Raw genomic sequence first — 15,026 nt, 5'->3', positions numbered from 1 at the left:
ATGATGGGCACTTTGCCTCTTTCTTTTTCCAAGAACTTAGAGAGGCCTGGGACTGTCCTTTACTCATTTAATTTTGGAAAATTTCCCAAGCTCTACTTTTCTGAAGCAACTTCAGCACAAGATTTCTGCCCTGGAGGATAAAGCATATACAGCTCCTTTGTTTAAGAGTTGCATAAGCACTGGTGAGGGGTGGGGGTGGGGTGTTCAGTGACAGAGACCAGTGGTATTGCACCACTGGCTTCCAGCGACACATGGTCTTAAAAGTCTTCAGGGTGACAAACTACAGACCAAGCTCTTCCATATCCCTGTAGTTTTGCACTAAACATATTTAGCACATTTAGATAAGATGCTCACAAGGTTAGACGGCCTTAAGATAAAAGTTATTCATCCTGCCTTTTCCATACATCATACTTAGTTTTTCCCAAATATCATGAGCTTTTTTCTTCTGTAAAAGAGGAGGTCATTCTAGTCTCTGCCTCCCCAGTGCTTGGTTGCAGGTGTGTGACACTATGGCCAGCTATTGTCATAAACGAAAAGACGATGAACACAGACACATACTTTACTAAATAACCACCTGTAAGCCTTTATACAGTATATTATAATTAGGAGATGACATAATAGAAGCTGTACTTCATCTACACTGTTATTACTGCTGTGTTGCACAGCTTATAATCTTATTTGTTTATTTATTTATCTATTCATTTGTTTGTTTATGGAGACAAGGTCTCACTCTGTAGCACAGGCTGTCCTCGAACTTGCAGCATTGCTTTGGTCAGCTCAGTGCTCAGGCCACCAGGACCAGCTTTCTAAGCTGATACTGAGAGAAGAGAGGGAGAGCAAAGCCATCATCTTCTGGAGCAGTGCTGTTCTTGCTCTTTCCCATATGTCACCTTGTGTGTAGTCCCAACAGCCTGGGCTTCAAGCTCACACTATGGAGTGGGTGGACATCTGGGTTCCATGCTCTACTCAGTGGGCTGGCAAAAGTTTTTCTCCAGCCATGTAGGGTCTGTCCCTCTGTGTGCAAACATGGCTATATAACTGTGTGGTCCCATAGGGCACTGCTCATTCCTTTTCTTCTAAGACTTTTTGATACCAGGAAACAGTATTTGTGTGTTTATCTTCCTTCATACACTGCGGGCCTCTGTGGAACACAGAATGTTTACCCCTCTAATTCCAGCAGCTGGTGCTTAATAACCATGACTTAAAGAAATTAAAGAGGGAAAAGGTTAATTAAATGTTAGTGGCTTCACTATGTTAAATAAGCAAAATTAAATGGAATTTTTTTCTTACCTTTACAGATTAGCCTTTATTTATTTTTTTGCTTCTATTTTTTTTTAAATCAAAGGAGAGAAAAATCATTCTATATCTTTAAAATTGTACTGCGGTTCTTAATGAAGGAGGTTAGCAAAGCTTAGAACTTTCTAAGTTGGCCATATATTCTGTGGGCCATTCTGATTGAATGTAACAGTCTATTCAGCAGAACTTCTACCTCTGTGACACCATTTCCCCCATACATGGTAGAAAGTCAACTCCACTATCTGTCAACTCCACACACTCCTGTGTCCCTTAACACAATGCTTCCACTCATCCCAGTTGGCCTCCATGCTCTTTCTTTTGGCTGGAGTAGAAAGGGAGATAGAAGAATCAAACCATGCATCCCTGGCCGTTCTGAGTCTCATGGTCTCCTGCTTTACTTAGTTCTGACATGAAAATTCTGGGCACTAAATATATTATGGCATACTCTTCAACCACATATGTAACTGCAAATAGAAACAATTCTCAAAGCAAGTGACTGTCTGATATGTTCTGTGGCACAGCGAAGTCAAACCATGCTTGTTTGCCTGCTGGGTTACCACGGCCATCTCTCTGTTATCCTTTTTCATTCTGTGTGCTTTAGGGGCCATGTCTTTCTAACTCTGGTCACCCTTCTCATACTCACCTTTTAAATAACTGCTCCACATTCTAACATTAGATCGAGTCTATTAAAACTTGGCTCTGATGCAGGAGCCAGACTTACATAAGTCTTGGCAAAATTAGGTGTTTAATAAATGTATGGAAGAGTGATGTCACTTGCTCCTAAGACACTCCCTTTTAACTGCTTTTTACAACACTCCTTGTTCTGACATCAGCGTTTCTTGCTATATTTTCTGCTATTCCCTCTTGGCTAGTTTTGCTCCTTTTAAGCAAACTGAGCTGTCCTCTCCACATGATCCTGCTGAACTATTTTCCATCTATATTCCACTTCTGGAGTATTTTCTAATCATATCTCTGTCTTGAATCTCTCCTTGAGTGTAACAGACAATTCAAACCTGTCCTGAAATAGACCTATCTTCCTACAGAATACTGTGGCACACTTTCTTTTCTTTTTCTTCCTTCTTTCTTCCCTCCCTTCGTCCTTCCTTACCCCCTTCCAGCTATCTGTCCACCTCTCCCTCCCTCCCTTCCTCCCTCCCTCCCTTTGTTCCTCCCTCTCTGTCTCTCTCTCTCCCTTCCTCCCTCTCTCTCTCCCTCCTTCCCCCAATCTGTTTTTAAAGACATAGTTTCTCTTTGTAGCCATGACTACCCTGGAACTTACTCTGTAGACCCGACTGACCTCGAATTCAGAAATCAGCCTGCTGCTGACTCTGGAGTGCTGGGAGTAAATGTATCACCATCGCCTGGTTCCTTCCCTTCCCTTCCTTTCCCTTCCTTTCCCTTCCTTTCCCTTCCCTTCCCTTCCCTTCCCTTCCCTTCCCTTCCCTTCCCTTCCCTTCCCTCTTCTCCCCTCCCCTGTTCTTTTCTTTCCTTCTCTTTCCTTTCCTTTCACCTCTCTCTTTCTATCTTTTTAACATAGCTTTTTATTAACATTTATTCATTATACACAATAATGGGTTCTGTTAAGACATTTTTATACATATCTATAATGTACTTTGATCACATTTACTGTTGTGTAGCCTACTGTTCAGGGAATGCTGTGTTACATGAGGAATTAATTTGCACAAATGTTTGGGATTATGCAGAGGACACCTGTCCTATTCTTCCCATGTATTTAGTCAATCATCTATATCAACATGGACTCAAGGATATCTACTTTATATCCCAATACTATGCTTACTTTGCTCTAGCTTTGGGCATCGGGGGCTCTTTTGTTGTTTCTGGATCTTGGGCTATGATACATTTATTTATCAATGCCCTCTTATCCCTCTCCTAGTCCTGGAAATCCCTTTGATCTCCCCAACTACTTGCTTTTTTTCTACTTTCAAGTCTGTTTTGGTGACCCAGGGAGTCTAGCTAAGATGGCCATGGGTGACAGCGTATTGTTGTGCTCTCTTACGTGTATACTTAATGTCTTTCTCCTGGTATAACTATTTGTGTATATGTCATACCCCGGACCTCCAGACATTTGGTACCACTTGAGTCCTCCTTCCCCCTAGTGTCACATGCCAGGACTCAGAACTTCCTCAAGCCCATTGCATATGGTCAAGTAAGAAAGGGAGATTTGTCAATGAATTCTATGGGAAAGATGGAGATGGTTTTCTTCTTTAATGTAATTTTACTTTATGATATATTTTTTTAAGTTACAAAGATAGTAAGTACGTGGAGTAGCCATATAGCCTGTTCAGTTTCTCCTATTATTAACATCTTATGACATTCTTGTCACAATTGATGAATCTGATTGATAACAAGGCTCTTACCTTCACTCCATATGTGATATTGACATTTCCTGGATTTTAATCTAATGTGCTATTTCCTGTTACAGTATCTCATCTCAGATATGATAGTACTCCAATCCTATGCAGGAGCTTATCCCTGGAGCAAAATAATTCTCCAATTCTTTGTGATCATTGCCCACTTGTGGCTCTTCACCTAGGACTGGGACCATGTGGAATATCCCCTGGTCACACTCACATACAAATTGTTGTCATTATTGTGATCATGTTCAGGCAAAGCCATATTGTTCACATTTTGTGGGTGCAGTTTTCTCCGTCGTGCCTAACAGTCATTCTCTAACAGCAGGCAGCCTAGCACTCTGTCTCTTCTCTTTGGCCTCACCTTCAGTAATTTTCCCTGAGCCTTCATTGCCAGAACTGTGTTGGAGATACACAAGTTGGAGTTTGGCAGTGCACAGTCTTTGTTTTCTCCATTTTGACCAGTTGTGAATCTCCACAATATTTCCCATCAATGCAAAAGGAAGCTTCTTTGGAGAGGGGTATGAGCTATCCATGTCTGTGGATATGAAGATACGTAATTAGAATACAGTTACAAATTATATTGGTTTGAGAAGATGGCAGTAGTATGTTCTCCTCTCAAGTCTCTGACACCTCTAGCTATGGATAGTTGGTAGGATTATAGCACTAGGCATCCCTCCTATTGATCAGGTCTTACGTCCATTTAGACAGTCACCACTATCGCCTCATTGAGCATTCTTTGCTCAGTGGTTTTGGACAATGCATAGTGTTACACATTGACAGTAAGAGTTCACCACCCTACAAAGTCTATATTTTACTTCTTCCTCATTCTGTAGTTTTAAATTGTTGGAAACCAAGATGGACTCACTGTTTCTATAGTCTTGCCTTTTCCAGAGTGTCATTAAAGGGAATCTTACATGCTGTTTACTTTTATTTACAATACAAAAATCAATTCTATTTCTAATACAAATTCTATCATGTCTTTGATCATTACATCTTAAACTGAAAACAGATCGAAGGTTTCGATATGGAATTTTGCAAAATATATCTTCATACATATCCATTTGGTCATTTTCTCTCTCTCAAGTCCTTTGTTTACCCAGAGGATTTTCCATCACCCCATGGAGCACCTGCTGTTAAGTTCTTTCCTTTATCCTAAATATATCATCCATTAAACTCTATGAGGCACACTCACCTTTTAGGTCCCACCTTCAAAGCTTTTCAGACTTTACCTTCCAACTACTCCTGTTAGGCTTTTAAATTTTTTCTATTTTTATCTCCTTAAAGTCCTAAATCACATTCCTGCAACCTCATTTCACCTTTCCTTCAATATTTTATTGAATATCGACATTTTCCTTCGATTATTCCACCTTTCCTTAAATATTTTAAAGTCTGAGCTATGTCTTAAACTCTGTAACCTGCAACAATGTTATGCCTGTCTCATAATCGGTGTCCATAAATACTCATTGAATGGGCAGATGATTTGCCATAGGGAAAAGGCTGGCTGCCTGGCGCAGCGATGCCACTCGAAATGCCTGCTCTATCACATCCACTCGAACACGCAGTCATTTCCTACTCAAACTTTACAAACATGTCTGAAGGTCATTTGAAAAGAATGGACTGGAATCTGAAATAAACGTAATCTATGTAGAGTACATGATGCTTATACTAGCAAGATCAAATAACACCATGTTAGCGAACCTTGAAAATGCATGTCAGAAGTTTTAAGCATTAGCCAGAACATTGGTACTGCTATGAATAGCTGTAGTATATTGCATGAAATTTACATTCTCCTTATCCAGTGCATGGCTACTTGGGAGAGGATATTAACCCGAATACAATCATTATCATCATCCATGCTGATAAAAAGAGCTATGGCTGTGTGTTTTGTCATTTGCTTCAAAGAACCCTAAGTGAAATATTCTTGAGAATCCCCATTTTGCATTTTGTACGTTTGAAAATGAACTTGGGTTCATCTGTGGGTTCCGTTTCTAAAGCACACTGTTCCAGGATAGGATTTGCTACACTTGGATTGTCTCTGTGTACCAGATCAACTCCCCTGTGAATGAACTGTTACAGTTTGGATGGTAGGAAGAGGGAGCTCTTTTAACTCTCTCTTCTCCTGCTTCTCTCTTTACCTACCCCATTCCTTCACTTTCTCCCTTTCTCTTCCACCCCTTCCTCCTCCTCCTCTTCCTCTTCCTCCTCACATCTGCCATTGTTATGGGTTATGAAGAATGGTGTGGATATAATATCATATTCAAACTCATGGATGAATTCTGAATTAATATTGTAAGTAAAAGTAAATAACATGAAAAATTCCCTTTACATGACACTTTTTCCATTTGTTTTTTTTTTGTTTGTTTGCTTGTATGTTTGTTTGTTTTTTTAAACAAGGTCTCTCTGTGTTGCCTTGGCTGTCCTGGAACTCACTTTATAGACCAGACTGGCCTTGAACTCATATCAATCCAGATTCAACTGCCTCTGCTTCCCAAGTGCTGGCATTAAAAATATGCATCATCTCTGCCTGGCTTATACAACACACTTGAAAAGGCAAGGCTATAAACACAGTAAGTAAGTCTAGATTTCCAACAACTTGAAAACAAAGCCAAGGAAAGGCAGAAGCAAACATTGCCTCCACACATTTGCAGTCCCTGCTGGAGGCCCAGTGGACTGTGTGAGAAGGGGACCAGTTAGCTTTTCACTCAAGCACTCTCTGTTCCAAGTGTTGGCCCCTAGCTGGCAGGCTGTTTTAAAGGCACAGATCTGTGGGCACATAGCACATTACAAAAGTTGAGGCTGATGTTCTAAAAGACAATAGACCCTTGTCTCTAATTTTTGAGACTAAGGAGATTTGAATATTTGCAACAGTTAGAATCTTTTGATAGTCTGGAGTTGTCCTAGAAGCTTCGATTGTGAAAATGACAAAGGTGCTAGTGGAAGTTTGTGGTGTAGGCAGTTACAGTCAGTCACCACTTTCAGGTTTCTCAGCATAGCAAGTCATAAACCCATCTGAATAGATCTTGTAATTTAAGAAATTAATCAAAAGCAGTTGAAATGAAGATGACTGCTACAAAGCCTTTCAAGAGTTTTCCTCTCAAAATAATGATTAGCTCCAAGTTATACAGATAGAAACTTCTCACCTAATCTTCCACACATGTGCAACACTTTATTTTTGTGAATCGCTTCCAGAGTTTAAAGATGTAAATCCATCTATAGTTCACCTAGATAAAATGAAGATTCAACTCTACTGTTCTCTATCTTTTAATAATGTGCTCCTTTTATCTTTATGACCTAAAAGAGTTAATACCATATAAATGAGAACTCATGATCTCATGATCTTGCTGATAAAGAGATACTTGGGAATTCTTGGTTCAGTGTTTTTCTTGATTGTGTTTTTAGAATAAAACCAACAGACTGTGTCAAGAGAGGCTACAAAGATCACTGTGTTCCTTTAGTACCCATAAGCTTGCTTGTGTTGGAGTTTCCAGCAGGTTCTTGTTTCTACTTTCCAAGCTAACACAAGGCTTCTGAAATAAATCATATTACCAGACGCTATACCCTTCTCTTCCTGTGTTGGCCGTGGGAGTTTGCCTCATTTCTTTTTTAATGACCATCATTCTTCTCTAATCACATATTGAATAAAAGGTGGTAGCTAAGCTCTCTACACTCACGTTCTTTCAAGGTTTCGAGAGTGGGAAAATATGCTGGGGCCATGTCTGCCCTTTCAAAACTGATGGCTAGTTTCCTATACAAAATACCTCATGATATTTTTCTGTATCGTCTGTTTTGCATTATTTACAGGCTTTAAATAATTTTCATGTATCATTTCACATACATCCTACCAGGTCTCTAACAGTTGAACAGGGCAGATATCACTCTAATATTTATGGATGATGGTTCAGTTTAGAGAATTGCAGTAGGTGTTTTCTACAGACACGAATTTAGGATATGGGAGAAGACAGGATCATAAAGCTAAGCTTCTAGATTCCTCTTGGAAACTCCATTTTAATACAGAGCATTATTGCTGGCGAATAGTGATGCCATCACAATATAAGTGTCACACATTTTTGCAATGTATGTTTTGGTGGTACTAGATAACCATTTGAACTTCTATGCCACACTGTTAATCTCTTGATGGAAGGAAATCCTGTAGCCATTCTTCCTTCTGGTTTTTTCTTAATCTCATTTTCCAACAGGAATTTTAAGACTTGACCTAAATACTATTATTAAAACATGGCCTTGTTTCTCTTTTCTGGAAGGGATACTCACAAATATAATTTAGTGTTATTTTCAAACTAGTCCTACTTTTTACTGATCCTGTGACTGAGTTTACATAGTCAAAGATCTTAAAGCTCTGTTCTTGTTCCACTGGCAAAAGATGATTGGAATGGTAAGAGCCCACTTTTGTCTTATCATGAGCTCATTTTGAGATGGGGGATGATACTGTCAGTCATTAAGTGTTTAATGTTTCCATAGTGATTTCTATAAAGTCTTGCTTCTTAAGAGACATTCCTGTACCCCATCTTTGTCTGTATTCCCAATTCTGCATATAGGTCCTTGTGTCTTCACAGTAAATACCAGTCTTTTAGAGAGGTCTCATGGGCATCCTTTGCTCCCACTTTTCAAAAGCTGAGGTAAAAACTCTTTCCTCTCCTCAGAGCTTATGAAGTTATACATTTATTGTGTATCAAGTAGGGAATAATTATATAATTATATATATATATTTTTTATTAACTTGAGTATTTCTTTTTTTTTCATCGCAGCCTTATTTATTTATTTATTTATTTTTAATTTTTTTTTATTAACTTGAGTATTTCTTATATACATTTCAAGTGTTATTCCCTTTCCCGGTTTCCGGGCAAAATCCCCCTCCCCCCTCCCCTTCCTTATGGGTGTTCCCCTCCCAACCCTCCCCCCATTGCCGCCCTCCCCCCATAGTCTAGTTCACTGGGGGTTCAGTCTTAGCAGGACCCAGGGCTTCCCCTTCCACTGGTGCTCTTACTAGGATATGCATTGCTACCTATGAGGTCAGAGTCCAGGGTCAGTCCATGTATAGTCTTTGGGTAGTGGCTTAGTCCCTGGAAGCTCTGGTTGCTTGGCATTGTTGTACATATGGAGTCTCGAGCCCCTTCAAGCTCTTCCAGTTCTTTCTCTGATTCCTTCAACGGGGGTCCTATTCTCAGTTCAGTGGTTTGCTGCTGGCATTCGCCTCTGTATTTGCTGTATTCTGGCTGTGTCTCTCAGGAGCGATCTACATCTGGCTACTGTCGGTCTGCACTTCTTTGCTTCATCCATCTTGTCTAATTGGGTGGCTATATATGTATGGGCCACATGTGGGGCAGACTCTGAATGGGTGTTCCTTCAGTCTCTGTTTTAATCTTTGCCTCTCTCTTCCCTGCCAAGGGTATTCTTGTTCCCCTTTTAAAGAAGGAGTGAAGCATTCACATTTTGATCATCCGTCTTGAGTTTCATTTGCTCTAGGCATCTAGGGTAATTCAAGCATTTGGGCTAATAGCCACTTATCAATGAGTGCATACCATGTATGTCTTTCTGTGATTGGGTTAGCTCACTCAGGATGATGTTTTCCAGTTCCAACCATTTGCCTACGAATTTCATAAAGTCGTTGTTTTTGATAGCTGAGTAATATTCCATTGTGTAGATGTACCACATTTTCTGTATCCATTCCTCTGTTGAAGGGCATCTGGGTTCTTTCCAGCTTCTGGCTATTATAAATAAGGCTGCGATGAACATAGTGGAGCACATGCCTTTTTTATATGTTGGGGCATCTTTTGGGTATGTGCCCAAGAGAGGTATAGCTGGATCCTCAGGCAGTTCAATGTCCAATTTTCTGAGGATTCTCCAGACTGATTTCCAGAATGGTTGTACCAGTTTGCAATCCCACCAACAATGGAGGAGTGTTTCTGTTCCTCCACATCCTCGCCAGCATCTGTTGTCCCCTGAGTTTTTGATCTTAGCCATTCTCACTGGTGTGAGGTGAAATCTCAGGGTTGTTTTGATTTGCATTTCCCTTATAACTAAAGATGTTGAACATTTCTTTAGGTGTTTCTCAGCCATTCGGCATTCCTCAGCTGTGAATTCTTTGTTTAGCTCTGAACCCCATTTTTTAATAGGGTTATTTGTTTCCCTGCGGTCTAACTTCTTGAGTTCTTTGTATATTTTGGATATAAGGCCTCTATCTGTTGTAGGATTGGTAAAGATCTTTTCCCAATCTGTTGGTTGCTGTTTTGTCCTAACCACAGTGTCCTTTGCCTTACAGAAGCTTTGCAGTTTTATGAGATCCCATTTGTCGATTCTTGATCTTAGAGCGTAAGCCATTGGTGTTTTGTTTAGGAAATTTTTTCCAGTGCCCATGTGTTCCAGATGCTTCCCTAGTTTTTCTTCTATTAGTTTGAGTGTGTCTGGTTTGATGTGGAGGTCCTTGATCCACTTGGACTTAAGCTTTGTACAGGGTGATAAGCATGGATCAATCTGCATTCTTCTACATGTTGCCCTCCAGTTGAACCAGCACCATTTGCTGAAGATGCTATCTTTTTTCCATTGGATGGTTTTGGCTCCTTTGTCAAAAATCAAGTGACCATAGGTATGTGGGTTCATTTCTGGGTCTTCAATTCTATTCCACTGGTCTATCTGTCTGTCTCTGTACCAATACCATGCAGTTTTTATCACTATTGCTCTGTAATACTGCTTGAGTTCAGGGATAGTGATTCCCCCTGAAGTCCTTTTATTGTTGAGGATAGCTTTAGCTATCCTGGGTTTTTTGTTATTCCAGATGAATTTGCAAATTGTTCTGTCTAACTCTTTGAAGAATTGGATTGGTATTTTGATGGGGATTGCATTGAATCTGTAGATTGCTTTTGGTAAAATGGCCATTTTTACTATATTAATCCTGCCAATCCATGAGCATGGGAGATCTTTCCATCTTCTGAGGTCTTCTTCAATTTCCTTCTTCAGTGTCTTGTAGTTCTTATTGTACGGATCTTTTACTTGCTTGGTTAAAGTCACACCGAGGTACTTTATATTATTTGGGTCTATTATGAAGGGTGTCGTTTCCCTAATTTCTTTCTCGGCTTGTTTCTCTTTTGTGTAGAGGAAGGCTACTGATTTATTTGAGTTAATTTTATACCCAGCCACTTTGCTGAAGTTGTTTATCAGCTTTAGTAGTTCTCTGGTGGAACTTTTGGGATCACTTAAATACACTATCATATCATCTGCAAACAGTGATATTTTGACTTCTTCTTTTCCGATCTGTATCCCCTTGACCTCCTTTTGTTGTCTGATTGCTCTGGCTAGAACTTCAAGAACTATATTGAATAAGTAGGGAGAGAGTGGGCAGCCTTGTCTAGTCCCTGATTTTAGTGGGATTGCTACGAGTTTCTCTCCATTTAGTTTAATGTTAGCAACTGGTTTGCTGTATATGGCTTTTACTATGTTCAGGTATGGGCCTTGAATTCCTATTCTCTCCAGGACTTTTATCATGAAGGGGTGTTGAATTTTGTCAAATGCTTTCTCAGCGTCTAATGAAATGATCATGTGGTTTTGTTCTTTCAGTTTGTTTATATAATGGATCACGTTGATGGTTTTCTGTATATTAAACCATCCCTGCATGCCTGAGATGAAGCCTACTTGGTCATGGTGGATGATTGTTTTGATGTGCTCTTGGATTCAGTTTGCCAGAATTTTGTTGAGTATTTTTGCATCGATATTCATAAGGGAAATTGGTCTGAAGTTCTCTTTCTTTGTTGTGTCTTTGTGTGGTTTAGGTATAAGAGTAATTGTGGCTTCGTAGAAGGTATTCGGTAGTGATCCATCTGTTTCAATTTTGTGGAATAGTTTGGATAATATTGGTATGAGGTCTTCTCTGAAGGTTTGGTAGAATTCTGCACTAAACCCGTCTGGACCTGGGCCCTTTTTGGTTGGGAGACCTTTAATGACTGCTTCTATTTCCTTAGGAGTTATGGGGTTGTTTAACTGGTTTATCTGTTCCTGATTTAACTTTGGTACCTGGTATCTGTCTAGGAAATTATCCATTTCCTGAAGATTTTCAAGTTTTGTTGAATATAGGTTTTTATAGTAAGATCTGATGATTTTTTTGAATTTCCTCTGAATCTGTTGTTATGTCTCCCTTTTCATTTCTGATTTTCTTAATTTGGACACACTCTCTGTGTCCTCTCGTTAGTCTGGCTAAGGGTTTATCTATCTTGTTGATTTTCTCAAAGAACCAACTTTTAGTTCTGTTGATTCTTTCTATGGTCCTTTTTGTTTCTACTTGGTTGATTTCAGCTCTGAGTTTGATTATTTCCTGCCTTCTACTCCTCCTGGGTGTATGTGCTTCTTTTTGTTCTAGAGCTTTTAGGTGTGCTGTCAAGCTGCTGACATATGCTCTTTCCTGTTTCTTTCTGCAGGCACTCAGCGCTATGAGTTTTCCTCTTAGCACAGCTTTCATTGTGTCCCATAAGTTTGGGTATGTTGTACCTTCATTTTCATTAAATTCTAAAAAGTTTTTAATTTCTTTCTTTATTTCTTCCTTGACCAGGTTATCATTGAGTAGAGCATTGTTCAATTTCCAAGTATATGTGGGCATTCTTCCTTGATTGTTATTGAAGACCAGTTTTAGGCCGTGGTGGTCCGATAGCAGGCATCGGATTATTTCTATCTTTCTGTACCTGTTGAGGCCCGTTTTTTGACCAATTATATGGTCAATTTTTGAGAAAGTACCATGAGGAGCTGAGAAGAAGGTATATCCTTTTGCTTTAGGATAGAATGTTCCATAAATATCCGTTAAGTCCATTTGGCTCATGACTTCTCTTAGTCTCTCTACATCTCTGTTCAATTTCTGTTTCCATGATCTGTCCATTGATGAGAGTGGGGTGTTGAAATCTCCCACTATTATTGTGTGAGGTGCAATGTGTGTTTTGAGCTTTAGTAAGGTTTCTTTTACATATGTAGGTGCCCTTGTATTTGGGGCATAGATATTTAGGATTGAGAGTTCATCTTTGTGGATTTTTCCTTTGATGAATATGAAGTGTCCTTCCTTATCTTTTTTGATGACTTTTAATTGAAAATTGATTTTATTTGATATTAGAATGGCCTCTCCAGCTTGCTTCTTCTGACCATTTGCTTGGAAAATTGTTTTCCAGCCTTTCACTCTGAGGTAATGTCTGTCTTTGTCTCTGAGGTGTGTTTCCTGTAGGCAGCAGAATGCAGGGTCCTCGTTGCGTATCCAGTTTGTTAATCTATGTCTTTTTATTGGGGAGTTGAGGCCATTGATATTGAGAGATATTAAGGAATAGTGATTATTGCTTCCCATTATATTCATATTTGGATGTGAGGTTATGTTTGTGTGCTTTCATTCTCTTTGTTTTGTTGCCAAGACGATTAGTTTCTTGCTTCTTCTAGGTTATAGCTTGCCTCCTTATGTTGGGCTTTACCATTTATTATCCTTTGTAGTGCTGGATTTGTAGAAAGATATTGTGTAAATTTGGTTTTGTCATGGAATATCTTGGTTTCTCCATCTATGTTAATTGAGAGTTTTGCAGGATACAGTAACCTGGGCTGGCATTTTTGTTCTCTTAGGGTCTGTAGGACATCAGTCCAGGATCTTCTGGCCTTCATAGTTTCTGGCGAGAAGTCTGGTGTGATTCTGATAGGTCTGCCTTTATATGTTACTTGACCTTTTTCCCTTACTGCTTTTTATATTCTTTCTTTATTTTGTGCGTTTGGTGTTTTGACTATTATGTGACGGGAGGTGTTTCTTTTCTGGTCCAATCTATTTGGAGTTCTGTAGGCTTCTTGTATGCCTATGGGTATCTCTTTTTTTAGGTTAGGGAAGTTTTCTTCTATGATTTTGTTGAAGATATTTACTGGTCCTTTGAGCTGGGAGTCTTCACTCTCTTCTATACCTATTATCCTTAGGTTTGATCTTCTCATTGAGTCCTGGATTTCCTGTATGTTTTGGACCAGTAGCTTTTTCCGCTTTACATTGTCTTTGACAGTTGAGTCAATGATTTCTATGGAATCTTCTGCTCCTGAGATTCTCTCTTCCATCTCTTGTATTCTGTTGGTGAAGCTTGTATCTACAGCTCCTTGTCTCTTCTTTTGGTTTTCTATATCCAGGGTTGTTTCCATGTGCTCTTTCTTGATTGCTTCTATTTCAATTTTTTTTGTGTTTTTAATTTTATTTATTGTTACATAGGATAGCTAACTGACACAGAAAAGGAAAAATATGGGTCAAAACTTGTACTTGGTACTTTATCAGTCTAAGAAGGCAAATTTACAAAATGAAACAAGTAATAAATTAATATTTCATAGAAAGCAGCTAATAACTTCCATTTAAAATTAATAATCATTTATCAATTCCATTCATACACCATAGGTTTATGCACCTATCCTTTATGCCAATGTGAAGAATATTCTATTGAACCATTTTCACACCAGAAGAACATTCCGTGAGAACATTACACAATTTTACTAATTATCCCTTTCTTGATGTTCTATTCTGATCTGTGGCAAGGTAGGTATGCATTGGTTTAGACATGATACTGAATTATCTCATGTCACAAACCAGACAAACACACTTGGGTACACCATTCAAACTGGGGGTTAGAATAATCCAGTTTACTTTATTGTCACTATTTCCATTTTTAATTCCTTCAACTGTTTGATTGTGTTTTCCTAGAATTCTTTCAGGGATTTTTGCGATTCCTCTCTGTAGGCTTCTACTTGTTTATTAATGTTTTCCTGTGTTTCCCTAAGGGAGTTCTTCACATCTTTCTTGAAGTCCTCCAGCATCATGATCAAATATGATTTTGAAACTAGATCTTGCTTTTCTGGTGTGTTTGGATATTCCATGTTTGTTTTGATGGGAGAATTGGGCTCCGATGGTGCCATGTAGTCTTGGTTTCTGTTGCTTGGGTTCCTGCGCTTGCCTCTCGCCATCAGATTATCTCTAGTGTTACTTTGTTCTGCTATTTCTGACAGTGGCTAGACTGTCCTATAAGCCTGTGTGTCAGGAGTGCTGTAGACCTGTTTTCCTCTCTTTCAGTCAGTTATGGGGACAGAGTGTTCTGCTTTCGGGCGTGTAGTTTTTCCTCTGTACAGGTCTTCAGCTGTTCCTGTGGGCCTGTGTCTTGAGTTCACCAGGCAGCTTTCTTGCAGCAGGAAAGTTGGTCTTACCTGTGGTCCCGAGGCTCATGTTCGCTCGTGGGGTGCTGCCCACGGGCTCTCTGCGGTGGCAGCAACCAGGAATACCTGTGCCGCCTCTTCCGGGAGCTTCAGTGCACCAGGGTTCCAGATGGCCTTTGGTGTTTTCCTCTGGCGTCCGAGATGTATGTACAG

At 39.5% G+C, this 15,026-nt stretch overlaps 1 protein-coding gene across 18 annotated transcripts in view; it reads left to right on the top strand.

The window, feature by feature from the left end:
* Slc26a7 (solute carrier family 26 member 7) overlaps nucleotides 1–15,026 on the top strand; it is a 138,013-nt gene that overhangs the window by 46,031 nt on the left and 76,956 nt on the right.

Source organism: Rattus norvegicus, chromosome 5, assembly GCF_021556685.1.
Source record: "Rattus norvegicus strain SHRSP/BbbUtx chromosome 5, alternate assembly SHRSP_T2T, whole genome shotgun sequence".
NCBI lineage: Eukaryota > Metazoa > Chordata > Mammalia > Rodentia > Muridae > Rattus > Rattus norvegicus.
This window is presented reverse-complemented; position numbering and strand designations above follow the sequence as displayed.